At 45.2% G+C, this 24589-nt stretch overlaps 1 long non-coding RNA gene across 1 annotated transcript; it reads right to left on the bottom strand.

Moving 5' to 3' along the window:
• Nucleotides 1-11745: 11745 nt before the first annotated feature.
• On the bottom strand, nucleotides 11746-24490 carry LOC147729909 (uncharacterized). Its single transcript, XR_015308562.1, has 4 exons — nucleotides 24334-24490; nucleotides 23342-23443; nucleotides 12975-13049; nucleotides 11746-11808 (listed from the first exon to the last, which is right to left on the bottom strand). It is a non-coding gene; the product is annotated as an uncharacterized LOC147729909 (long non-coding RNA).
• Between the last annotated feature and the right edge of the window lie 99 nt (nucleotides 24491-24589).

Raw genomic sequence — 24589 nt, forward strand, 5'->3', positions numbered from 1 at the left:
GTTCTTACACAGTGCTATGTGGTCTGCACGTTTCTTCAATTTACATTTCATCTCTTTCTCCGTTTAGTAACTGCATACATGAATTCTGTTTAGCACGTTCTAATGTTCCTAAGCATTTTCACACATTTCTACATTAGCCCACCATGTATACGGGCCTTTCTAATTCTACTACACTCTAGAGTAAATACAGATACATATTCTCACTTCTTAAGTTACATAAGCTAACTTTACGCTACAGGCTTGTAAATATGATGCGGACATAATTTTCATTCAAATTGCGCTCTCTCAGTAGTTTCAACTATGTTCGGGATGTCCTAGCCCTATTTCCTAAAACAAATAAATTGGGTAGGTGTTGTGCTTGGTCTAAATATTATGTACATATATTTAAAAGTATATTATTTATTTTATGCAAATGACAATCTGTTGCATCCAGTAAGTATTTTTGTATCTAACTGTGCATGTGTCAGCATATGGTTCGCTATCTAGCTGATATCTATTTCGACACCCTGGGCCTCATTTATGAAAAGTGATGCATCGCTGCGTGAAACAGCGATGCGTCACTTTTCACTGCGCACTCCTTACGACATTCCTGATGCGTCATATTTAATGTATGACGCATCATGTCGCAAGGAGTTACAGATACGTCAGTATTTCTGACGTATCTGTAAGCGCAAAAGTGACGCATTGCTGGAGTGTGTCACAAAAGTGACGCAACTCCAGCAATGCGTCCTTTCACATGGGGAAAGCCCCATGTGAAAGGGCTTGCGTCAGCCTTACGCCTGCTGTGAGGCAGGCGCAAGATTTTGACGCAACAGCGTCCTAAAAGTGACGCAGTGAAATCTCATAGATTTCACTGCGTCACTATTACGAGGCTTTTTGCGGGGGAACGCCCCCTCTGCATACATTATACCTGACGCAGGTATAATGTGGCGCAGGGGTTTAAAAAGTGATGCATCTACCTAGATGCGTCACTTTTTAAATATGGCGCAACGAGGCGCATTTTTTACACCGCTGGTGCGTCGCAAAAAGTGACGCACCGGCGGCGCAAAACTGACGCAAGGCCTTCATAAATAAGGCCCCCTGTGTGCCGCAGAAGGGGTGTCAGATGCAGCTATTGTCATACATTGCCATGTTTGGATGCGTGCTTGGAAAGTGTTTTCTTTTCCAAAATCATTCCAAATGAAGTCACCTTTCGAAGGTAATAAAATATTTGTTAACCAACTGGAGGATATGGTGAAGCAGCCTGTTGATCACATCCATCAGCCCTACTTCTAGAGTTAGAGGGTTTGGTTATCAAAGGACTTTTGTTTCCCCACCATCTAAAAGTAACAACCAGCCTGATCGAGGCAGGGATATTGGCCAAGGGGCCCGGGGACGGACAAGTCCTGGTCTCAGTCTTCAGTTGTCTCAACCCCTTCTCCTCCAAAGCTTGGGCAATTCAGACGGTCTCATCAGGATACCAAATATAATTTTCATCCCAGCCAGCTCAGACTCTCAAGATAACTCCTCTGACACAGAATCTGATTAAGCAAATTGCATTGCTGGCAGGAGTTCAGGTTGATTTGGAGAAGTCGGCCATACTTACAGTGTCTCTGCTGGAGAGGGCTCAATTATACTACTCCATTCTATTCTTAATACAGAAGTCAACAGGATACTATCACTCAGTGTTGGACTTGAAGGGCCTGAAGGGGGTGCACTTGCATACTAACCACAAACCCTTCAAAACGGTAACATTACAATCCATCCATCAGCTAGTCCGGGCAAGGTCTACTTGGTATCTTTATATCTAATTGACATGTAACTGCACGTTCCCATCCAGCAGGCAGATCAGAAGTATCTTCTCTTTGCAGTGTGGACGGGACCAGTTTCTGGTGCTGCCTTTCAGCCTCTCGTCAGCACCAAGAGTTTTTATGAACCTCTTGGCCCTCCAAGTAGGTATTCTTCATTCTAAAGGCATTTAAGTCTGTCCATACCTTGATGATTGGCAAATTGTATCTCCTTCTTTTCCTAAGGCAGCGAAGAATTTGCAACAAGTCTGAAATCTTCTGAGAGAGTTTGGCTTCCTGATCAATCTCAAGAAATCTTAACCGACCCAGACACTGAAATTCATTGGAGCCCTCTCCAGAATGGACTTGGGGAAGGTACTCCTTGCCCAAGAGAGACAGTTAGCCCACATCCACCTCCGCTCTTGGCTTCTGTCACAGTCCCTGTTTCTCCTTTTCCAGAAGATTTGACTGTGGACTCCTCTCTCTCTGCAGTCTATCTGCCGGTGAGGGAGAATGGGTTTGCGGACACCCTGAGCAGGGTTTTCCACTCCTAGATTTCCATTTGCCTTTTGCCCAATCTCTTCCAGATTATCCTCTCCAGGTTCAGTCTCCCATGGATGGATTTGTTTACTTCCGAAGGGTATGCCCTTCTCCCTCATTCTTGCAGTAAGGTCCCCTTCAGGAATGCATTGATGATAGATGCCCATTTAATTTCATGGTCCTGGTCTCCTGTATGAATTCCCTTCCATTGATTCCTAGAGATCTCACAAAGGTTCTGGTAGATCATATGGAGGTACTTATGATCATCCCAGAATGGACAAGGAGGCCTTGGTTTACCCTTCTTCTGGAACTGGAAGGGAGCCTCAATTGACAGTTCCCCATTCATCCATCCCTTCTGAGAGTTCCTCTTTTCAACATGATCTCGCTGAACCTCATGCTCGGGGTATGGCACTTAAGAGGATTAATTTTTTAGCACAGGGTTGTACTCTGGAGGTTGAGTAAAGTATTCAGCTTTCACAGAAGCATTCCACCCTCAACTCCTACAGCCGTCACTGGCAGAATTGTGATTCTCGATGCCAAATCAAAGGTTTGTCCCCTGACCAGGGCCGGACTGGCTGTAGCGGGCACTGGGCATTTCCCTGGTGGGCCAGAGGGGTGGTGTCCAGTTTTGTGCCTTTGGGGCCAGTTTTGTCACTGGGGGCTGGTTTTGCAGCAGTGCTACAATATCCGCCCCTGTAACAAAATCGGGAGAAGTACTTCTTGCTAGCAACACCCACCCCTGCTCCCAGGGCCGGTCAAGTAGCAATCTGCCAGTGCTGGTTGCCATTCTAGCCTTTAGAGATTCAGAAGTGGAGTCAGTTTCTCCTCTGGCGGCATGTCTGTGACGAGTTTCTCACTCCTCTGCTCCCCTGGGATCTTCCTTTAGTACTCCAGGTGTTAATGAGACCCTGTCCTAGGCAGACCTTAAATTTCTTTCCACCAAGGTCCCCTTTTGCTGGCAATCTTTTAGGGTTACAGAGTCAGTGAGATTGGAGCATTGTTGTTTTGTCCCACATTTAATGCGTTTTTGGGAAGACAAAGTAATCCTGCGTCCCAGTCCATTTTTCAGTCCCAAGTTTTTTCCTGATTTTCACTGCCATGATGACATTGTCCTCCCAGTCTATTATCCTAACCCTTCTACTCCTGAAGAACAGGCTTCATTCTCCTGAGGTTCTCAGGGCTCTTTCTATAGACTTAGAACCGACTAGTTCATTCCGTCAAGTAGATTCTTTGTTTGCCACCTGTGGTATCTCTGGTAAGGGTCCTAAGCCTTCTTTGTCCATTTTCTCTGTTTGGATTAAGGATGCTAATATTTATTCATATTTTGCTGCTCGCCATTCTCTCCCCTCTTCAGTCCAGTGACGTTCTACAAGGAGCATGTCCTCATCCTGGGCAAGGTTTAAGAGTGCATCCCTACAAGATATTTGTAATGCAGCAAAATTGGCTTCTCCAAACACATTTTTTCATATTATTGACTTCAGTTGGGGATGGCAGCATCATCTGGTTTTGGTTCACATGTTCTATCAGCTGTATATGACATGTAATAGTCATTATTGCCATTACATTTCACATGTAACGCATCATATCATGGTTTGTGCTTTTTCTTCGGGCTTCTTGGATTAATCACCATACACTTGGGTACAGGCTCATGGTGTAAGGTATTGGACAGGAAGACAGACCAGGAGGTAATGGTTGGTTACTTACTGCTAATCTTCATTACTCTGAGTCCAGGACTTTCTGTCACATTCCTGAGCCCATCCCTCCCTTCAATTATTTTGTCTATGTTGATCTTCTCATAATTTAGCAATTGTATTCTCAGGATGTGCTCATTATGTCTTTGCCCATTTATGCATGATGGGTAGTCGGGAACCAACTCGAGAGAATTGTTTTGGCTTAGCAAGGTAATTAGTTTCTGGGAAGCAGGAGTACTACTCATGGGGTTCGGAATTTGACAGGAAGATCTGGACTCCGAGTAATAAAGATTCCCGGCAAGTAACCAGACATTGCTGGAATATCTCCTCTCAGTGAAGACGGATGCGGGCCAACAGTGCTCAATCAATCAATCAATCAATCAATCAATCATAACACTTGTATAGCGCACAGAAGGGTCTCAAGGCGCTTGGGGGAAGGGGTCCGCTACTGCTCGAACAGCCAGGTCTTGAGTTGTCTCCTGAAGGCGAGATGGTCTTGGGTCAGCCGAAGGTGGATGGGGAGGGAGTTCCATGTCTTGGCCGCTAGGTAGGAGAAGGATCTGCCTCCGGCGGTGGCTCTTCGGATGCGTGGTACGGCGGCGAAGGCAAGGCTAGTGGACCGTAGCTGGCGGGTGGGTGTGTAGAATGTCAGGCGGTCTTTGAGGTACTTGGGCCCCAGGTCGTGTGCGTGGGCCCCTGCGTATTTAGTCATAAACAGAGTTATTTAGTTAGAAAAATCATTTTAGGAACAAAGCCTTATTGTCCAAACCACTAATTCCTTTCTTTAAATCTAATTGACACTAGGCACCAACACACTGGTCAAGACCAGTGTGTTGGTGCCTAGTGTCTAAATAACAAAGTGTAATATCATCAATAGGGACGTGTAACCCATTTCTTTGACATTAGGTTCAGAACAATGTTTTATGTGTTTTTGTGTAGTTATATATGAGGTATGATGGCAAGCCTAGTATGGATGGTGGATGTGTTGTACATTTGTAAATGTAATGTATATTTAAATTATGATGTTTTGAAGTGTATTGTGTTATATCTGTTTGTACATGCACAAACTAGTGAAGTCTCTATGAAGTAATATGGTTTCACTATTAAAATGAATGAATAAAACTAAGTGACGTAAATTCAAAAAAACGGACCGGTATGATTCATTCATAAAGGTCAGTATAAACAGTGGAAAGTGTAGTCCAGTACTGGCATTTGTTGTGTTCTTTTTGTGTCATGTGCACAGCATGCTCTTTCACCATATGGTCGGATTTCTCATCTGGGTGACAAACCCAGATGCTCTCGAGATTGATGCATTTCTTCAAGACTGGGGTGCAATGATGAATTATTCCTTCCTACCACTTTAGCTGAGTCCAAAGACTCTGGCGCAAATCAGAACACAGAGGACTGAAGTGATATTTGTCACCCCAAAGTAAAAAATACAATCCTGTTATACAGATATTCTTGAACTTTCCATAACGTTTCCAATCATAATCCCCAAGATCTCAAAGTTTTGACAAACCAGGAGAGGAACATCCATCTGCTTCTACAGGGGTAGTATTCTACAGGTTTTGGTTGTTAATGGAGAGATGGGGCATCAAAGACCTTTTCAGAACATGCTACAAATCTAATAAAAAAAATCTTGCTTTCCAGAGCTATAAATCAGCCTGGACTAGATGTATGAGATGGAGTCTGAATCCTACTTTGACACTTGTAGTACACATCCTACATTTTCTATTAGAGACTGTTCAGTAGAGAAAATCATATATGACGGGGAATTCATATCGTTTGACCATTTCTGCAGGACACAGTTATGTTGATAGATCGTAAATAGGTGAACACCACCTGCTTTACAGGTTGCTAAAAGCAGTTGGATAACATGTTCCTCCACAACCTCAATGTTAAATGTTGGTCTTGGTTTTGACACTTCTTTTGTCGAAATAGCACTTATAAAAATAAAGCCCAAGCAGAATAAACAAACCAGTTCACTCATCAGTGTCATATCTACAAACAAAATATTATAATTCTTGATATGAAGTCCATAGGCCTCATATATTCTGGTGATTCCTCTCACAACCCCTCACTTATATATCTTAAGTTTTGGCACGGCACAGTAATTTATACAATTTATCCACTTGTTGACGAGGTGGTGGAGTATGCTAGCATCCGTTGGGCTCTGGTTGCGGTCCACCCTTCCATGATATCTGGTATCACCAACCTGAGGTACGGAGTCTGGGATCCCAGGCGCCTGGATTACCACAGCGATTGAGTTGTGAACTTGTTGCCAACATGTCTGTATTTTAAAGCATTCTCATATCACATGATAGTAGGAGGACCCCAGGGTCTCACGTCTTGAACACTTCAAGTGTTTGCCCTCTCATTTTCCATAACCTATTTGGGCCATAGTATACCCTGTGTAGGTAGTTAAATGATTTTGTAAGGTTTGAAGATATGGCTGGCGTTTTTGGCGAAAATCTAGCCTCTCGCCAGTCACCCCACCCACTTCCCAAGGATCTGATTTCCATGCTGATCTCACCACTCCCATCTGCTCCAGCACGTGCATCAGTAAGGTTTTGTATAACCTAGAAATGAGTCTAGGACCAAGTGGATCTAGCATTAATTTAACCAGCCGAGGGTTAACTTGAGGGAGTTCAAACAGTTTATCTTCACATGACACCAGTGCATGACACCGTTGAAGATATTAAAAGAATTGGAATTTGTGTAAATTAAAATCATCTGTAAGTTAGTCATAGGACTTGATGTGATATTCATCCCACAGATCGACCGCGTTGGATATTCCAAAGAGATCCCAACTTTTAAGTCCAGGTAGTAGAGTTACTTGAGGCAACTCTGTTCTAAAAAACAATGTGGTAATATTGGTGTATTTATCTAGTCAATTTATGCATTTTAGTACCTTAGGGGCTACGCAGTCGAGGAAGGTGAGTGATGTGTGGGAGGGAGCGGGGAAGTTTCCTGTATAACAGATTCAAAATACCAAGGCTCTCTAAGAGACTAGGTTCCAAATAGAGAACTGGGTCAGATCTGTACCCAAATAGCCAATCCCCTATGTTGAGCATTTGTGTGGTCCAGTATTACAGTGTTAGATCTGAGAGGCAATGTACTACTTCAAATGTTGTCATGTTGTATTTAATGTAGGAGTCTTTGTGCTTTACCTCTCCAAATGCATTTTGCAACCATGGTTCTCACTTCTGGGAAAAAGCATTGTGGAAGGGCATACGGGTAGTTCTGCAGGACATGTAGAAAACGGGGAAGCACAATAATTTTGCACAGTGCAATCCACTCCATCATTGGTAGTGGAAATTTGAACCATGCTTCCACATACTGGCGTCACATCTGCGTCACAGGACCGACGTTCAGGTTCCAGTCTTCCTCCAGCTGCAGAGGGACTATGATGCAAAGGTGCATAGAGTGGCCATCTTTCATCTGCATGGGGGCATATAAAGTGGACTCTGGACAACTTCCCTGTACCTGTAAATAAATGGACTTATGCCATTTAACTAACTACTATTTAAGGCCAAAAGCCTTTCCATAAATCTCTAGTATATTCTGCAACATTGGTAACAGGCTGTTACAGGCCCTCTATGTACAGCATCATGTCATCTGCATAAAGGGATATTCTGTCTTGTGATCCATCAGGCCCGCAGAACCCCTCAAGCTGTGCATCCTCCTGAATTCATACAGCTGGTGGCTCTATCCCCAAGGCAACGGAGGAAAGGGGAGAGAGGGCATCCATTTCAGGTTTGTCTCGTTATGTTGAATGAATCAGAGAGCATCCCACTGATCCTGACCTGTGCCCATGCATACAAGGCCGAGACATAAGCCAGAAGGTGCGGCCCAAAGTACATTTTTGACCTTAAGAAGGGCCAGTGAATGGTATCAAATACCTTCTCAAAATCAATAATAAAGAAGCTGTTGGGCAAGCAGGAATTTTGTTTAGCAAAAGTGAGATGAACATGGCATGAGCAATGTCTGGTTCTCCAGCAAGGCATGACGCCATTCTGCTCGGTGTGGACCACAGATCGAATTTCTGAAGTTAGATGATTAGCAAGAACTTTTGAAAGTATTTTATACTCCACATTAGTGAAGGATTTTGACCTCCAGGATGAACAGTGGTCCTGGGGCTTGTGTCGTTTAAGGATAGTAATGATCATAGCCAATTGAAAGTTCCATGAAAAAGCCTTCCCACACCCACCTCCTTATACATGTGCAAAACTTGCGGCGCCATCACAGCAGCATATTTCTGTAAGAGCTCCATAGGAATGCCATTGGGGCTGGAGCATCCAATTCAGAGCATTCCTCCACAATAAGGGCTGGCATGGTTATATATTTAATATATAGGGCAAGAATACTCAAGTGCTGGAGTGGGATGTGCTTTGTGTAATCACCCATAATACTTGGAGAAGATCGAGTGATTTTGTGGGAGTTTGTCCTGGTTATTATCAAAATAGATCAACAGGATGAATCTAGTTGAGGTGTCTCTATTGGGCAGCCAATATGTGAGCTTCTCTGCTTTATCATCTTGTTCATATATACGGTATTGGGATAGTGTTCAGGATCATATCGCCGTGTCCATTTGTTTTTGTTTCAGTTTTAGTTGAAGAAGGTGCATGCCATTGAAATTGGAGGAGCAACTCCCCTGGTTTGTGTACCTCTGCTATATGAACCTCTTCCCTCCCACTAACCCAGGAAACACCCACCCACAGATAACCGCAAAGTAATCATCCCAAAGCATAGTGTGAGAGGAGTGTGAGTCGGCCTTCAGGTCACAGTATTCAGCCGTTGCCACTCAGAGGTGATCTGTGAGTTTTGCATCCCTAAGTCATCATACATTTAGTCACCAGTATCACCCACGACCCCACTCCCAGCGACTCATTGTGAACTCCACCCGGGCATGGTCTGTTGAACATGGAGGCAGGATATATGCGCTATTGACCATCCCTTCATGGAGCACAGGGTGGAGTCTGTTATCTAGTCCAGAGGTGCATCTATGTTGGGATGAGAAGTATGTGACTTGAGTATCACTGGGGTGCTGTCAACGCCATGCATCTCTTAATCCCAGAGACTCAGCCCGAACATGGAGTGTTGTTGTGTAGGGTTTAGACAACAAGGAGTCCAAGTCCCCGGTCTGTTGCATAATTGCATTGAAATGTCCCCTCACATTTGTCAGCCCCCTTGGATAGTATGGAGGAGGACAGTGAAGAGTGTTTGGAGTATAGGCTTACCCAAAGCGGGGTGCATATATATACTGCATATCGTCCAGAGTCCTGTCTATTGTACCCGCTCTTACTACATAGTGTCCCAAGTCATCGGTATATGCTCTGGAATCGACCAGTGGAAAGAAGCTATGAAGGAGAATTGAGATAACGCTTTTGCCGTCATTTTATCTACTGACTATCATATCTGTCTGTCTCCTATTCATGTGGAGGAGTCAGCTATTGATGGGGTCACCATCTGCTTATAGTTCTGTTAGTATTCCTTCCCATGCTGGTGCCGCTTCCAGGGGGGTCTCCCCCACTTGGCTTCTCTAAGGAGGTTGATACTCCTGTATTCTATCCATCAAGCAAATTATTTTCTCTATTTGTCTGCCCTCGGCTCTCCAGCGTATATTCAGTTAAGTTTAATGTGTTGCTTAGCAAGAATGAAAGCCAGATCAACAAATTTGATAGTTATTTTAGACTTAGCAGGACGAGGAGATAGTATATTACATTTTTGTCTGTCATTGATCCGCCCAATACTCAGTTAGGTGTCTACAATTTTACACCATATCGCACATCTCTGCTCCCACCTGGGGCAATCTGCTTGGGGGTGCGGGACAAGTTTGTTGATTTTTACCTGGGGGTAAGGTTAGCCCTATGAATGTAACAAAAGTTAATTACTTTAAAACATGCCCTTTTGAATGCTCTTGGTACACCATCTAATATTCATACCCAGTCCGCATCTGATGTTTGACTTGTGTCCTCCACCCATTTATCCTGTAGATCTTGTTATGGGGGGGAGTATTTATGTCTGTTCGAATTGCACTATACAAATTTAAAACCACTTTAAATGTAGCTGTGGTGGTACACAAGATGCGTCAAACCTCAAGAGTGTTGGGTTCTTCCATTCTCCACCTGCCAGTGTTTCCTCAGTGCTGCTACCACTAGGCCTGGGCTTGGTACTCGTAGTCACGCTACCCTAAGCTGCGCAAAGACGTTCTCGCACTATGCGAGCTTCGCGTAGCTTCGCAAGTGTGCGTAGTTGCTTGTCGGACCCATTCGTGAGGTGTTTTTCCTATTCGGGAGCCTGTTGGGCGTGTTTAGGGTGCTGTCTGTGTCCTCGGGGGATAGTAGCTCGCAAACTTTCCCATGCAGTCGGCTATGGGCGCGCCCATCTTGTTTTTTCAACTGTCCCGCCCTCTGGTGTTGCTTTATTTCCTGTTCCAGGTTGCGTATAACGTGTTTGCGTTGTGCATGTCATGTTTGGGAACGCTATCTACTTGTTCGCGACGACAAGTGCGTGTTAGCAAGAAATATTGTGCAAATTAACCCATGTGGTCGCCTAGGGGACTGCCATTTTGTTTTTCACTCTATGCTGTGGTTCTGGGCCGAGTTTTCTATACAGCTTTAATCTTTGCAATCTTTACTTATTTTCACTGTTTTTCTCACTTTTTTATTTATCATCTCTGTCTCTCTGTCCCTAAGTTTATGTGTTGTGATTTATTTCTACTTTCACTGTGTTTTTGTTACTTTCTACTGTTTTATTTTACTTCTTTATTCAAACTCCTACTTCTTCCCCCTAACTTTATTTTTTCCTTCTTTTCTTTTCTGCCTCCACCCCAGAACCATGGCCAAGGGCAGAAGTACCTGCTCCCAGGGCAAGGCGCCTGCGCCCAAGATCCGGCTGCCTTGCGGCAGAATGCGCCCTGTAGGGGTGCAGGCCCAAAAACTTTTCGTAGAGGCGGAGGTGCCCGTCGTGGTTTTCTTCATCCAGCGCCACCTCCCCTTGACCTTCGCAGCAGGCGGCAGGCAAGGCTCCGGTTACCTTACCCAGGAGCGTCACCGCCAGGTGGGGGGCAGTGTTTCGCTGCTCGGGGATCCGGCGCACCCACCAGCAGCTGGCCCAAAGGTGGTCAGACATTTTGGGCCGGTAGCAGGACCTGTTGGACCTGCTAGGTGTCGAGGTTGTGGGGCTTGGTGAGTAGCTAGTAATATATAGTAGTATGACTATTGTGTATAATTCTTGGACGAATATCACGATTACTGGTGCGCTTAGTTACATTGCAGATCAATTCCGTTTCAAAATCTTCTGTGATTGTATGACACAGGTGCTGCTCGGCACTTCTCTCACTTGTTTGTAACTTTGTGCTAGCTTGGGCTGATTATTGATGTTAGAGTTTACTTTAGAGAACTGAAGTTAGTTAATGCTATTGCTAGATTCTAGTCCTTCCATTGTCCTTCAGTGAAATAGTGGTGGATGGATAATAGGTTTACTTAGTATTAGTTCATATTTTTTTGTTTTACGGTCTGAATGACACCTCCTCTGTCACTGAATGCTTCTTTAACCAGTCCTCCATAGAACCTTTTTGTAGTTTGTTTAGTGAGCGGTAGGCTTAGCAATAGCATTGTCAGTCAGTAGCAGAACAACATATGAGGCAACCAACCAACAATTTGGTGTATGCACAAATTTAAGCATTTGTGTTCCATAACATCTATGCATTTTTGCTGCAAAAATAAAATGGAAATGCAGACTTACTGAACAATTGGCCAGTCTGGAATAGGTGGTGTAGGTCAGGTGGTACTGGCTTTGTTAGTTTTCTGCAATGAGATGAATAATGGAACATTTGATTAGTGTTCATAGAAATAGACGGTCCATGAATCCTGCAAGCCAGCAGTCTTTTAGATAGGTCAATTTGATTGCAATTGTTGTTTCCTAAAATGTTTGAGCATTTTCTTTAATGATTTATTTGTTTTACAGCACTCAATGTTTCTCTCTTTCTTTATTATTTCTTACATGATCAGCACCCAGGGGCAAGAAGATGGGGTCCGAGTCGGCGGGACAACCAACAGAGGAGCGCTCCTCTACCGAGGATCCTGCTGCTGGCCCCAGTAAGTCCTACAGTGCTTATATAATTAACAATTATATTTCCCTAACTTTTAACGCACCTTATTTTTTCCACACTATTAATTACGCTTACTCCTAATTCAATTTTTAACAAAAGCTTCTTTGATCTTCATTATCTGTTTTCTAAATGTTGGGTATCCCTGCCTTTCAGTTCTTTCAAACTGCCTCTGCTATGACTCTCTGTACTTCTACTATTAGACTGTCTGTAGCTAAGCTTGCCCTGTTGGCCACTTTTTAGTTAAGGGTTGCTTTTGAATAAAGCTGTGCTAGAACAATAGCTGTAGCCACTGGGTCCACTCCTGTCCTTTGCGTTGTCCTCTTTAATCTCTAGGCTTTGACAATTCCCACCAACAAAATGCGCAACCAGATGTTGTCTCGTATTTTTTGTTAGGGTAGTAGTACATACTACTACTGTTGTTGATATTCTGCACAGCCACATACAGAACTATTCACAAGAAAATAGGATGTTGGTTATGGGAGGTTGGACCTTACTTACACCTCAGTCAAAGAACTCAGAACCCACAATTCACTGACCGACTAGCTATAGTGTCTCAGTCATTAGTCATTATGTCCCGAACCCCCACACGAAGATACCCAATGATTTTATTACACAACACAGAACATAACACCCTTTCACTCACTCACTCGTGTAAGCCCACAACACCACAGACACACCAAATATACCACAGAGTCTATGTGCAAGTTCAAAAGCTTTATTTTTTCAAATAATAACAAGTTTTGTAAGTTGTTCCATGAAATTACATCCAGCTCCAACATTCAACATAAAGAAGATTAAAACTAAACATTTGTACAACTAGTGCATGATAGAGATCTGTGTGAATTCTGGGAGACCCCTCACCTTTGAACGTATACTGGTTACATGCATCTTTCGTAAGCTCTGCAAATCTCTGGTCCGTAGAAGGGAATTTTCTGCCTATCATGAGAAAAATGGGGCAAGTTAGACAGTATAATACAATTATGCAATCTTTTTTCAGTCATGCCAAAAAGTGTAACATTATGGCTAAGCAACAGGGACTAACCGAACTCCATAAAAGAAATGGCTTGTTTTTCAACCTCTTCACTTGTATGCAACACTCATGTGGCCTCAAAGGCGTCTTCCTGAACAACAAGCTGCGAGGTAACATGCGCAAAAGAGTAGACATGAATCTAAAATAGTTACATGACTCAGGCTAACTTTCCATAGACTGCAGTAGGAGTAGAGATGAGATGACCCTTGGGACCATATAATAATACTACTGTCTGTCTACTGACTCTACTGTAGTACGTAATTTGGACTAGTGATGATTTATGTTGTACTTCAACTGTTTTTTCAGTCTTCCTTCCTGGTGAAAACGAGTAAAATAGGGGGAGGTGTACAGTCATCTTAAAAGGCGTACTTGTTTTTATAGGTGCACTACCAGTTCCAACCACCAGTGCCGGCGGGGCCAGCGGCGATGCCAATGCTGCTATTCAGGAGGGGGCAGGAGATGCGGCACCTGCAGGAGCACCAGTGGGGAAGGAAACAGCAGCGGTGGGTGGTGGTAAGTTATTTTCATTACTTATTGGCATTACTAGCTGGAAGGGGAACACTTCACTCACTGTACTGTGAGACTTATTAAGTAAGTATGAACTTGAAGTTGTACTGAACAATATACAACGGTTGAAGAAGACACCCTTTACTTAGCATTACCAATGCATTACCAGCGTGAGTTGAGTAAACAAAGGCCTCTTCTATCAGACTCCAACTCAGCTGTGAAAGTTATGGAGAAGACTAAAAGTCAGCTCAGATGACCTTGATCGATGTGTTGAACAAAAAGAGAAAGAACTAGGGTGGAAGGAGGAAGGACGAAAGAGATGTAATACGACTAGCAGAGAAGGATACTTTGATAGCAGCATGCAGGTGGCTGATAGGAACCAGATGCATGGGTTGTAGAAGGATGGGTGGAAGGTGAAAGAAGATGCCTGCCTGGGTGGGCAACACAATATGGGTGGATAGTGGATAGCAAGAATCATCAGCGGTGTTTGTATCAAACCCAAAGCCAAGGCAAGGAAGGAAGGAGTGGACGCATGGGTGGTTGCTGGTGAAAATGAAACCAGCTAAGGTTTGTTAAGCGATACATAATAACAAAAGAATGATAGACATTTACTTTTAATTGATGGATGCCCCTGGATGTATTCATCATAGGTGGAGACTGTCACTGGATGCAGACGAGTATTACTTTGAAGATAATGTAAAAGAAACTGCGCCAGAGTAGCAATGCAGAGGGTCATCATATATTATATAACAGTAGGATTTCATTTCAGAATGCAGTTGATGACTCAGTAGTTTGCAAGCACATCATATATATTATCACGCGCCTTCCTCTGAATCCAAGGACCACTTACTACCTATGTTCATTTTTTTTCGATTGTGTCAGCTCAGCCAGCATGCAGAGGGTGGCCTATCTGTTGGTTACACAATCAATGAACAGGTAGGTGGTGGGAGTGCTGGCGGGTGGTGATGTGGGGCGCGGGAGGGGCAGGGTGGGGGGTTGGTAAACTCTGTATTCTGAATGCAGTGAGCACAACAAAATTTGTTTTATTTATTTATATGTTTATTTACCAGTAATTGTCCACAACCCATAGTTTGCTCTCTCCCACCCGGCCCCTCTCCATTTCACCGCCCGCCAGCACTCCCACCTCGGACAGCTACTGGACTGATATGTTGTTCCATATAAGTAATGATCATTGGATCAGAAGTATATTATATTATTATTAATCTGCCTTTTTGTAGTCCCCAGGGCACAGGGAAAGTGAAATTGAGCAATTGCCCTTCATGTAACAGAGAGAGTATGGCCAATGCCACCCGTAATCGAAAAATATACGAGCTTCCCCACCTGCAGCTTAGTAAATAAAAGTAACAGGCGTCTGCGTATTGACTCGTATGTTGGTCTTGGACTCAAGCTTAGCTGACTGAGCTGGCTTGCCGGCTACAGCCTACAACAAGGTTATGTAATTTATGTAAACTAGAGATAAGAAAAAGACTGGTGTTCTTCTGTGTACATCCATAGTACTAGGGCAAGTATAATGCCGGAAAAAACTCCAACAATCTTAGAGGCCGGTGAAGCAGGAGGATAGATACTTAAAGTTACTACAAATGTTATGTACTGTCCTTGCTAATGCTACTGTGCCACTATGTCTTGAATTCATTTTGTGTTACTGTTTTGCTAAGAGTCTTGGCTAAAATTCTGTTTCTTTCTTTATAGATCCTCCTTCCCAAAAACCAACATGAAAGGAGTTGGCAGCAAGGCCCCGGCAACGGAAACTGCAGGCCATCGTTGAAGAATACCGCTGGCTGGTGGCTCAGGCAGAGGAGGAGGAGGAGGCGGCAGCAACAGCAGCTGCTGCCTCTTCCAATGCCTGGGCCCCAGCCAGGCCCCACCTGCAGGAGTACGGCGCGGCGGTCAGGCAGCCGTCCACCGCCGCCATTTGTCAATATCTGCTGCCCCCCCACATGGATGCAAATGTAGGTGCCGTGCATTTCGCCAGCAACTTCTCCGGATGGCACAGCTGGAGGACAATTAGAGGAGCGCGTCAAAATACTGGTGACAAACACCTTAAAGCCCGCCGATTATAGATGGACCCTGTTGATTTGCCCCTTGTTTAGTACTTTTGTTGGTGGGTGGGAATTGGGTATTGGGGTTTCTCTTATTTGTTCAATCAATCAATCAATCAATCAGAGCATTTGTATAGCGCGCTACTCACCCGGAGGGTCTCAAGGCGCTAGGGGGGGGGTCCGCTACTGCTCGAACAGCCAGGTCTTGAGCTGTTTCCTGAAGGCGAGGTGGTCCTGGGTCAGGCGGAGGTGGGTCGGGAGGGAGTTCCAAGTCTTGGCGGCGAGGTAGGAGAACGACCGTCCCCCTGTGGTGGCTCTTCAGATGCGGGGGACGGCGGCGAGGGCGCTGCCGGTCGACCGAAGCTGGCGACTGGGAGCGTAGAAGTTGAGGCGGCTGTTGAGGTATCCTGGGCCTTGGTTGTGCAGGGCTTTGTGTGCGTGGGTGAGGAGGCGGAAGGTGATTCTCTTGTTGACCGGGAGCCAGTGCAGGTCTTTCAGGTGTCCGGAGATGTGGCTGCAACGGGGGATGTCCAGGATGAGTCAAGCTGAGGCATTCTGGATCCGCTGTAGTCTCTTCTGGAGTTTGGCGGTGGTTCCGGCTTAGAGGGAGTTGCCGTAGTCCAGTCGGCTGGTGACAAGGGCCTGGGTGACCGTCTTCCTGGTCTCGATGGGGATCCACCGGAAGATCTTGAGCAGCATGCGAAGGATGTTGAAGCACGACGAGGAGACGGCGTTGACTTGTCTGGTCATGGAGAGGGAGGAGTCCAAGATGAAGCCCAGGTTGCGTGCGTGCTCTGTTGGTTTGGGTGCGCTGCCTAGAGCGGGAGGCCACCAGGAGTCGTCCCAGGCGGAGGGTGAGGATCCCAGGATGAGGACTTCCGTCTTGTCCGAGTTCAGTTTCAGGCAGCTGTTCTTCATCCATTCGGCTACCTCTTTCATCCCTTTGTGTAGGTTGGCTCTGGCGGTGGCGGGGTCGTTGGTGAGGGAGAGGATCAGCTGGGTGTCGTCGGCATAGGAGATGATGTTGAGGTTGTGCTGGCGTGCGTTGGCTGCGAGGGGACTCATGTAGACGTTGAAGAGGGTTGGGCTCAGCGAGGAGCCTTGAGGAACGCCGCAGATGACTTCGGTGGTTTCTGATCTGAAGGGGGGAGGCGGACTCTCTGTGTCCTTCCGGCGAGGAAGGAGGTGATCCATTCCAGTGCCTTCTCCTGGATTCCGGCGTTTGTTGGACATTGGTTGGACTTGGGCATTGGTTGGGGTAAGGGAGAGGGGTGGTTGAGGTTAGGTGTGGGATAGGCTTTTTTTGTTATGAAAATAAATGTTATTTATTTATACTTACACATACGATGTTAATGTTTTGTGGGGGGTTACTGTTTCATGAATTAATGTACTTCACAAGGTTTACTTGCAGATGCCGGGCAGCAGCCATTGTTTGATTTAAATAATATGCCAATTTTGTAACATGCAAACAGATAGATTCAGTACCCCTCACTCATGGGCGTCCACAGGGGAGGGCAAGGGGGGGCACTTGCCCCCCCCTGGAACACCGGTCTGTCACTATTGACAGCCCCCACAGTGGTGTTTGTCTGCAGGGCCGTCAATTTTAAAAGCGTGAGAAAGCGCTTGCAATGACGGTCCTGCTTGATGAGCAGGAAAACTGCTGCTGATGGGCAAGAGAGAAGGTCCGGGCCTGGCTGCTCTCACAGCTTGAAGCAGAGGCGCACCTAGAGTCAAATTTCGGGGAGGGGGGGGGGACATTTTTCAAGCTAAGGAAGAGTGGAGCTGCAGCCAGGGGCCCTAGGAAGGGGTGAAAACCATCAAAGCCTCATTAACGCCAGCACCGAATTACACAATTCGCCCAGAGATGCAATGAGTGTGTCTGCCTGTTTTTTGCGAGATCAATTGGAAAGTCCTTCTGTGCACTCGTGATTTATTCGTACTCAAGCTATATTCCTTTCTTTTGTTGGTACTACTACATCCTGGTACCTACTCTTTAGGTGCCCTTTCGTATACCATATCTTGTGTGGTGCAGACACTTCTGTTCCGATGGATGTGTGCACTTTTCAGTGAACATTAAAGTTTCATAAATTTCTGTTCCATGGTAATAATCAGTTTTAACTCTTTTTCAGTTGTCAACAAAATATTTTAATTCAAATTTTGGTTTCCATTGTTAACTCTTGTTATACGTTTTTTTAATATATCCATTATTTCTAAAATAAAATGATGGATATATTAAAAAACAGTTAACAATGGAAACCAAAATATGAATTAAAATATTTTGTTGACAACTGAAAAAGAGTTAAAACTGAACAGAAGTGTCTGCATCACACACGATATGCCTGTTTTTTGCACCATAAGCACTAGTATTACAGAAGGGTCTGCAATGAGATGGATTAAAGAGTTTACGCCTTGAGCTCCAAAGGGGCAGTCCCTCATGTTCATTGCAGCATTGAGTGTAGCCCCTGGACCACTGTCTGTACTCACTGTCGCCTGACATGATTCCCGAAGGGAAAGCTGCCCCACAGAGACAACTTTTCTTTTCTGAATCATGTACCAACTGCAGTTCAGTGTTGGCATCAGATCAATGGTTTGTGATTGCCATTGCGTTTGAAAACCATTGATACATGTCCTTGTAAATTGCAATTTGAAGATAGCGCCCTTTTCACTGCCCCTCCAAAGCCCAATATGAAGTAAGATGCAGAACCCCTTTTGTCAATCATGAAGCTTATACTCAACCCCAAAAAGGGGTTTTGCAGCAGCAACCATTGTGATGCTGCAAATTGTAAGCTTTATGACCACAAAATCCTTTTGTATTTGAGGGTCCTAGTTATTTAGATAAAGCAGGAAGTGCAGTGAAAGGAATGTCGCTACAAATGGGTAGTGCCTTTAATGCTCTGGAAATGCTAGGATCTCCAATCTACCTCTCTACCTCTCTCTCTCCACCTCTCTCTCTCCACCTCTCTCTACCTCTCTACCTCTACCTCTCTCTCTACCTCTCTCTCTCTCTACCTCTCCCAACCTCTCTACCTCTCCCTACCTCTCTCTCTCTACCTCTCTCTACCTCTCTCGCTACGTCTCTCTCTCTCTATGTCTCTCTTTACCTCTACCTCTACCTACCTCTCTACACCTCTCTCTATACCTCTTTACCTCTCGCTATCTCTATCTCTCTCTCTACCTCTCTCTCTCTACCTCTCTCTCTCTACCTCTCTCTCTACCTCTCTCTCTACCTCTCTCTCTCCAACTCTCTCTCCACCTCTCTCTCTCCCTCTCTCTCTCTCTCTCTCTCTCTCTACCAGTACCTCTCTACCTCTACCTCTCTCTCTACCTCTCTCTCTCTACCTCTCCCTACCTCTCTACCCCTCTCTCTCTACCTCTCTCTACCTCTCTCTCTACGTCTCTCTCTCTCTATATCTCTCTTTAGCTCTACCTCTACCTACCTCTCTACACCTATCTCTACACCTCTCTACCTCTCGCTATCTCTCTCTCTCCCTCTCTACCTCTTTCTCTCTACCTCTACCTCTCTCTCTACCTCTCTCTCTCTACCTCTCTCTCTCTACCTCTCTCTCTCTACCTTCCTCTCTACCTCTCTCTCTCTCTACCCCTCTCTCTCTACCTCTCTCTCCACTTCTCTCTCTACCTCTCCCTCTCTATCTCTCTCTCTACCTCTCTCTCTCCACCTCTCTCTCTCTACCTCTCTACCACTACCTCTCTCTCTCTACCTCTCTCTCTCTCTACCTCTCTCTCTCTACCTCTCTCTACCTCTCTCTACCTCTCTCTCTACGTCTCTCTCTCTCTATGTCTCTCTTTACCTCTACCTCTACCTACCTCTCTACACCTCTCTCTACACCTCTCTACCTCTCGCTATCTCTCTCTCTCTCTACCTCTGTCTCTCTCTACCTCTCTCTCTCTACCTCTACCTCTCTCTCTACCTCTCTCTCTCTACCTCTACCTCTCTCTCTACCTCTCTCTCTCTACCTCTACCTCTCTCTCTATCTCTCTCTCTCTACCTCTCTCTCTCCACCTCTCTCTCTCTCTACCTCTGTCTCTCCTCCTCTCTCTCTCTACCTCTCTCTCTCTCTACCTCTTCTTCTCTACCTCACTCTCTACCTCTCTCTCTCCACCTCTCTCTCTCCACCTCTCTCTCTCTACCTCTCTCTCTACCTCTCTCTCTCTCTACCTCTCTCTCTACCTCTCTCTCTCCACCTCTCTCTCTCCACCTCTCTCTCTCTACCTCTCTACCACTACCTCTCTACCTCTCTCTCTATCTCTCTCTCTACCTCTCTTTCTCTACCTCTCTCTCTCTCTACCTCTCGCTATCTCTCTCTCTCCCTCTCTACCTCTCTCTCTCTACCTCTACCTCTCTCTCTCTACCTCTCTCTCTCTCTACCTCTCTCTCTCTCTACCTCTCTCTCTCTACCTTCCTCTCTACCTCTCTCTCTCTCTACCCCTCTCTCTCTACCTCTCTCTCCACTTCTCTCTCTACCTCTCCCTCTCTATCTCTCTCTCTACCTCTCTCTCTCCACCTCTCTCTCTCTACCTCTCTACCACTACCTCTCTCTCTCTACCTCTCTCTCTCTACCTCTCTCTCTCTACCTCTCTCTACCTCTCTCTACCTCTCTCTCTACGTCTCTCTCTCTCTATGTCTCTCTTTACCTCTACCTCTACCTACCTCTCTACACCTCTCTCTACACCTCTCTACCTCTCGCTATCTCTCTCTCTCTCTACCTCTGTCTCTCTCTACCTCTCTCTCTCTACCTCTACCTCTCTCTCTACCTCTCTCTCTCTACCTCTCTCTCTCTACCTCTCCCTCCCTCTCTCTCTATCTCTACCTCTGTCTCTCCTCCTCTCTCTCTCTCTACCTCTCCCTCTCTATCTCACTCTCTATCTCTCTCTCTCCACCTCTCTCTCTCTACCTCTCTCTCTCCACCTCTCTCTCTCTACCTCTCTACCACTACCTCTCTACCTCTACATCTCTCTCTACCTTTCTCTCTCTCTCCCTACCTCTACCTCTACCTCCCTCACTCTCTCTCTCTACCTCTCTCTCTCCACCTCTCTCTCTCCACCTCTCTCTCTCTACCTCTCTACCACTACCTCTCTACCTCTCTCTCTATCTCTCTCCCTACCTCTCTTTCTCTACCTCTCTCTCTCTACCTCTCTCTCTCTCTACCTCTACCTCTCTCTCTACCTCTCTCTCAACCTCTCTCTCTACCTCTACCTCTCTCTCTACCTCTCGCTCTACCTCTCTCTCTCTCTCTCTACCTCTCTCTCTACCTCTCTACCTCTCTCTCTCTACCTCTCCCTCTCTATCTCTCTCTCTCTCTACCTCTCTCTCTCCACCTCTCTCTCTCTCTACCTCTCTACCACTACCTATCTACCTCTACCTCTCTCGCTACCGCTCTCTCTCTACCTCTCTACCTCTCTCTACGTCTCTCTCTCTCTCTCTCTATGTCTCTCTTTACCTCTACCTCTACCTACCTCTCTACACTTCTCTCTACACTTCTCTCCACACCTCTCTACCTCTCGCTATCTCTCTCTCTCTCTCTACCTCTGTCTCTCTACCTCTCTCTCTCTCTACCTCTCTCTCTACCTCTCTCTCTCTACCTCTCTCTCTACCTCTCTCTCTATCTCTCTATCTACCTCTCTCTCTCCACCTCTCTCTCTCCACCTCTCTACCACTACCTCTCTACCTCTCTCTCTCTCTCTCTCCCTCTACCTCTCTCTCTACCTCTCTCTCAACCTCTCTCTCTACCTCTCTCTCTACCTCTCGATCTACCTCTCTCTCTAGCCCTCTCTCTCCCTAGCTCTACCTCTCTCTCCCTAGCTCTACCTCTCTCTACTTCGCTCTACCTTTCTCTCTCTCTCTCTCTACCTCTCTCTCTCTCTTTTTCTCTCTCTCTCTCTCTCTCTACTGCTCTCTCTCTACCTATACCTCTATCTACCCCTCTCTCTCTCTACCTCTACATCTTTCTCTACCTTTCTCTCTCTCTCCCTACCTCTACCTCTACCTCCCTCACTCTCTCTCTCTCTCTCTACCTCTCTCTCTCTACCTCTCTCTCTACTGCTCTCTCTACCCCTCTCTACTTCTCTCTTTACCTCTCTCTCTTCCTCTCCCTCTTCCTCTCCCTCTCTACCTCTCTTTCTCTCTACCTCTCTCTCTACCTCTCTCTCTCCCTCTCTACCTCTCCCTCTACCACTCTCTCTCTCTCTCCCTCTACCTCTCTCCCTCTATTACTCTATCTCTCTCTCTACCTCGCTCTCTCTCTCTCTCTCTCTCTCTACCTCTCTCTCTCTCTCTACCTGTACGTCTCGCTCTACCTCTCTCTCTCTCTCTCTCTCTCTCTCTCTACCTCTTTCTCTCTACCTCTCTCTCTCTCTCTACCCCTCTTTCTCTCTCTACCTCTCTCTCTCTCTCTATCTCTACCTCTACCTCTCTCTCTCTCTACCTCTCTCTCTCTACCCCTCTCTACCCCTCGCTACCTCTCTCTACCTCTCTCTCTACCTCTCTCTCTCTACCTCTCTCTCTACCTCTCTCTCTCTACCTCTCTCTCTACCTTTCTCTCTACCTCTTTATCTCTTTACCTCTCTCACCCTCTCTACCTCTCCCACTCTCTCTCTACCTCTCTCTCTACCGCTCTCCCTCTACCTCTCTTTCTCTACCTCTCCCTCTATCTCTATACCTCTCTCTCTACCATCACACCTCTACCTCTCTCTCTCCATACCTCTACCTCTACCTCTTTCTACCTCTTTCTACCTCTCTATCTCTTTCTCTCTCTCTCTCTCTCTCTCTCTATCTCTCTCTCTACTTCTCTCTACCCCTGTCTCTCTACCTCTCTACACCTCTCTCTCTCTACCTCTCTCTACCTCTCTACACCTGTCTACCTCTCAACCAGTTGAATTCCGGGAAGCCCAAACCATCAGTATTTAAAATCTGTGCATGAAACGTGGGTAGGATGAGCCGTGCAGCTCAGAAACGGATGTTCTTTTTACATCATTTGTATTTAATAGAATTAGGAAGCAGGAGAGCAGTCTCACAGTTGAGATATGGATTAACATACACTGGTGACAGCTTTTGAATTGGCTTTAAAACCATTCAAAGATGGCTGCAGCATCTACGTGGGATGTGGCGGACTAAGTGGCAGCCGAAGCCATATAGCACTGCTTGTCATTTTAAAAAAAAAACAGCATTGACATAGCCAATAGGTCTCCCCTTTGGGACCTTATAAGTGTTTAGTTATCCAGCACAATCTCCTTGGTGCAACAACTTCAAGTGTTGCATGGCTAAACACTTATAAGGTCCCAAAGGCGAGACCCATTGGCTATGCCAATGCTTGTTTGTTTTATCCTCTGTTTCATTGTGGTTGCCAGGTAATCTGCTGTGAAGCCTCACATGATTTTTCTCCCACTCCATGGGTTTCGTGGTTATTTAAGCTCTTTGTCTTGTTAGATTTTTTTATTTGTTTATTTAATACTTGTGCTCAATCATGTCGGAGGATGGTGATGAAGTAAAAATGTTCCCCTCCCCCTGGAAAAATGTCTGCGGACGCCCATGCCCTCACTGAATTATATTTGTCCTACCAGTACTACTAGTCGCTCCTCCTAGTTCATTATACCTCCCAGCAAACTTATCTTACCTGTGATTGATGAGGATTAAGTTCAGCACAGCAATGGCTGCATGGTTTCCCAAGAGAATTGAGTAGATGCCGTGGTTGTGGTGGTAGTAGTAGACACTGGCACTTGCATTTGCAAAAAAAAAAAAAGAGACAGTCATTTGCCTGAGAGAGACTATGAGAGTAGTAGAAAAATACAGTACATAAGAAGACTGCCAAACAAACAATATTGCAACTGCTAAACTAAAAGAAAACAATGTTGGTGGGGACAGCTTAGTACAAGAAGCTAAGAAGTTAAACTGTATTTGTGTTAAAGGAGTGAGTTAAACACAATCCTAATTAGTAAACTTTAATGCTGTAAATCCAATCAATGCCGGCAATTAATTATGATGTATTCAGTGGGTCCCTTTGGAAAAGTAATTGGCTTGTACATATACTGAGCATGGGTGGGCAAGCAGAAGAAGATCATCGCCCTGCCTTGTTGACATTTAATTAGTGTTGCTTTCACCACATCTGCCCCAGCAAGCGTGTGATCAAATGTTGGTATAGATTTAATGTAGTCACATCACACCTCAATATAAAGTCACACAGCCCAGGGGAAGAGGGTTAGGGTTTGATGAATGGATGGGAAGAGGGATTTGGGGAAATGTTTGATAAAGAAAAACAGTACGCATGGAGACAACAAAAGCAAAACAATATTTGAAGACGATGATGATCCACTATAAAGGTAGAAAAAGGAAATGCCTGCATGATGAAGATAACTTGATGGTTAATGAGTAGTACTTAACCACTACTACACAAATCGACAGTACAGGGAAGTAGTATTATTTGAAATTTGCCTCAGCTTTATGCCCTCAGAGAAATCCTAATTCCCTGCTGTACTGGGCTGAAAGCAAGCAAAGAAAATTAAAAAATTGTTGTAGGGAGCAATTAGCAAACAAAGTCACAGTCGTCAAATGAATGAAGAGAAAAAAGGAATCAAATTATTAAAAAGACAAAAATGATACTGGAGTTACTGTATTATCCAGGTCCAAATGTGTAGTTGTATCTCGTCATTCATCTTGGTCCTCCCTTCCATGGACACTCTGCACATCATTCTTGGGTGCCACTGGCTGGCTGATGAGGATTGGTACGGTAAGTTTGAGTTGTTGCTCCAAGTATAATAGCACTGGGTAAAAGGCCGGTCTGTAAGTGTTGATGTAAAAACAAAAAGGGCATTCAAAATTAAATGAATGAAAAAAAACATCAATTACGGTGTAGTGCAAAAAGACA

Source organism: Lissotriton vulgaris, chromosome 2_1, assembly GCF_964263255.1.
Source record: "Lissotriton vulgaris chromosome 2_1, aLisVul1.2, whole genome shotgun sequence".
Classification (NCBI taxonomy): Eukaryota; Metazoa; Chordata; class Amphibia; order Caudata; family Salamandridae; genus Lissotriton; species Lissotriton vulgaris.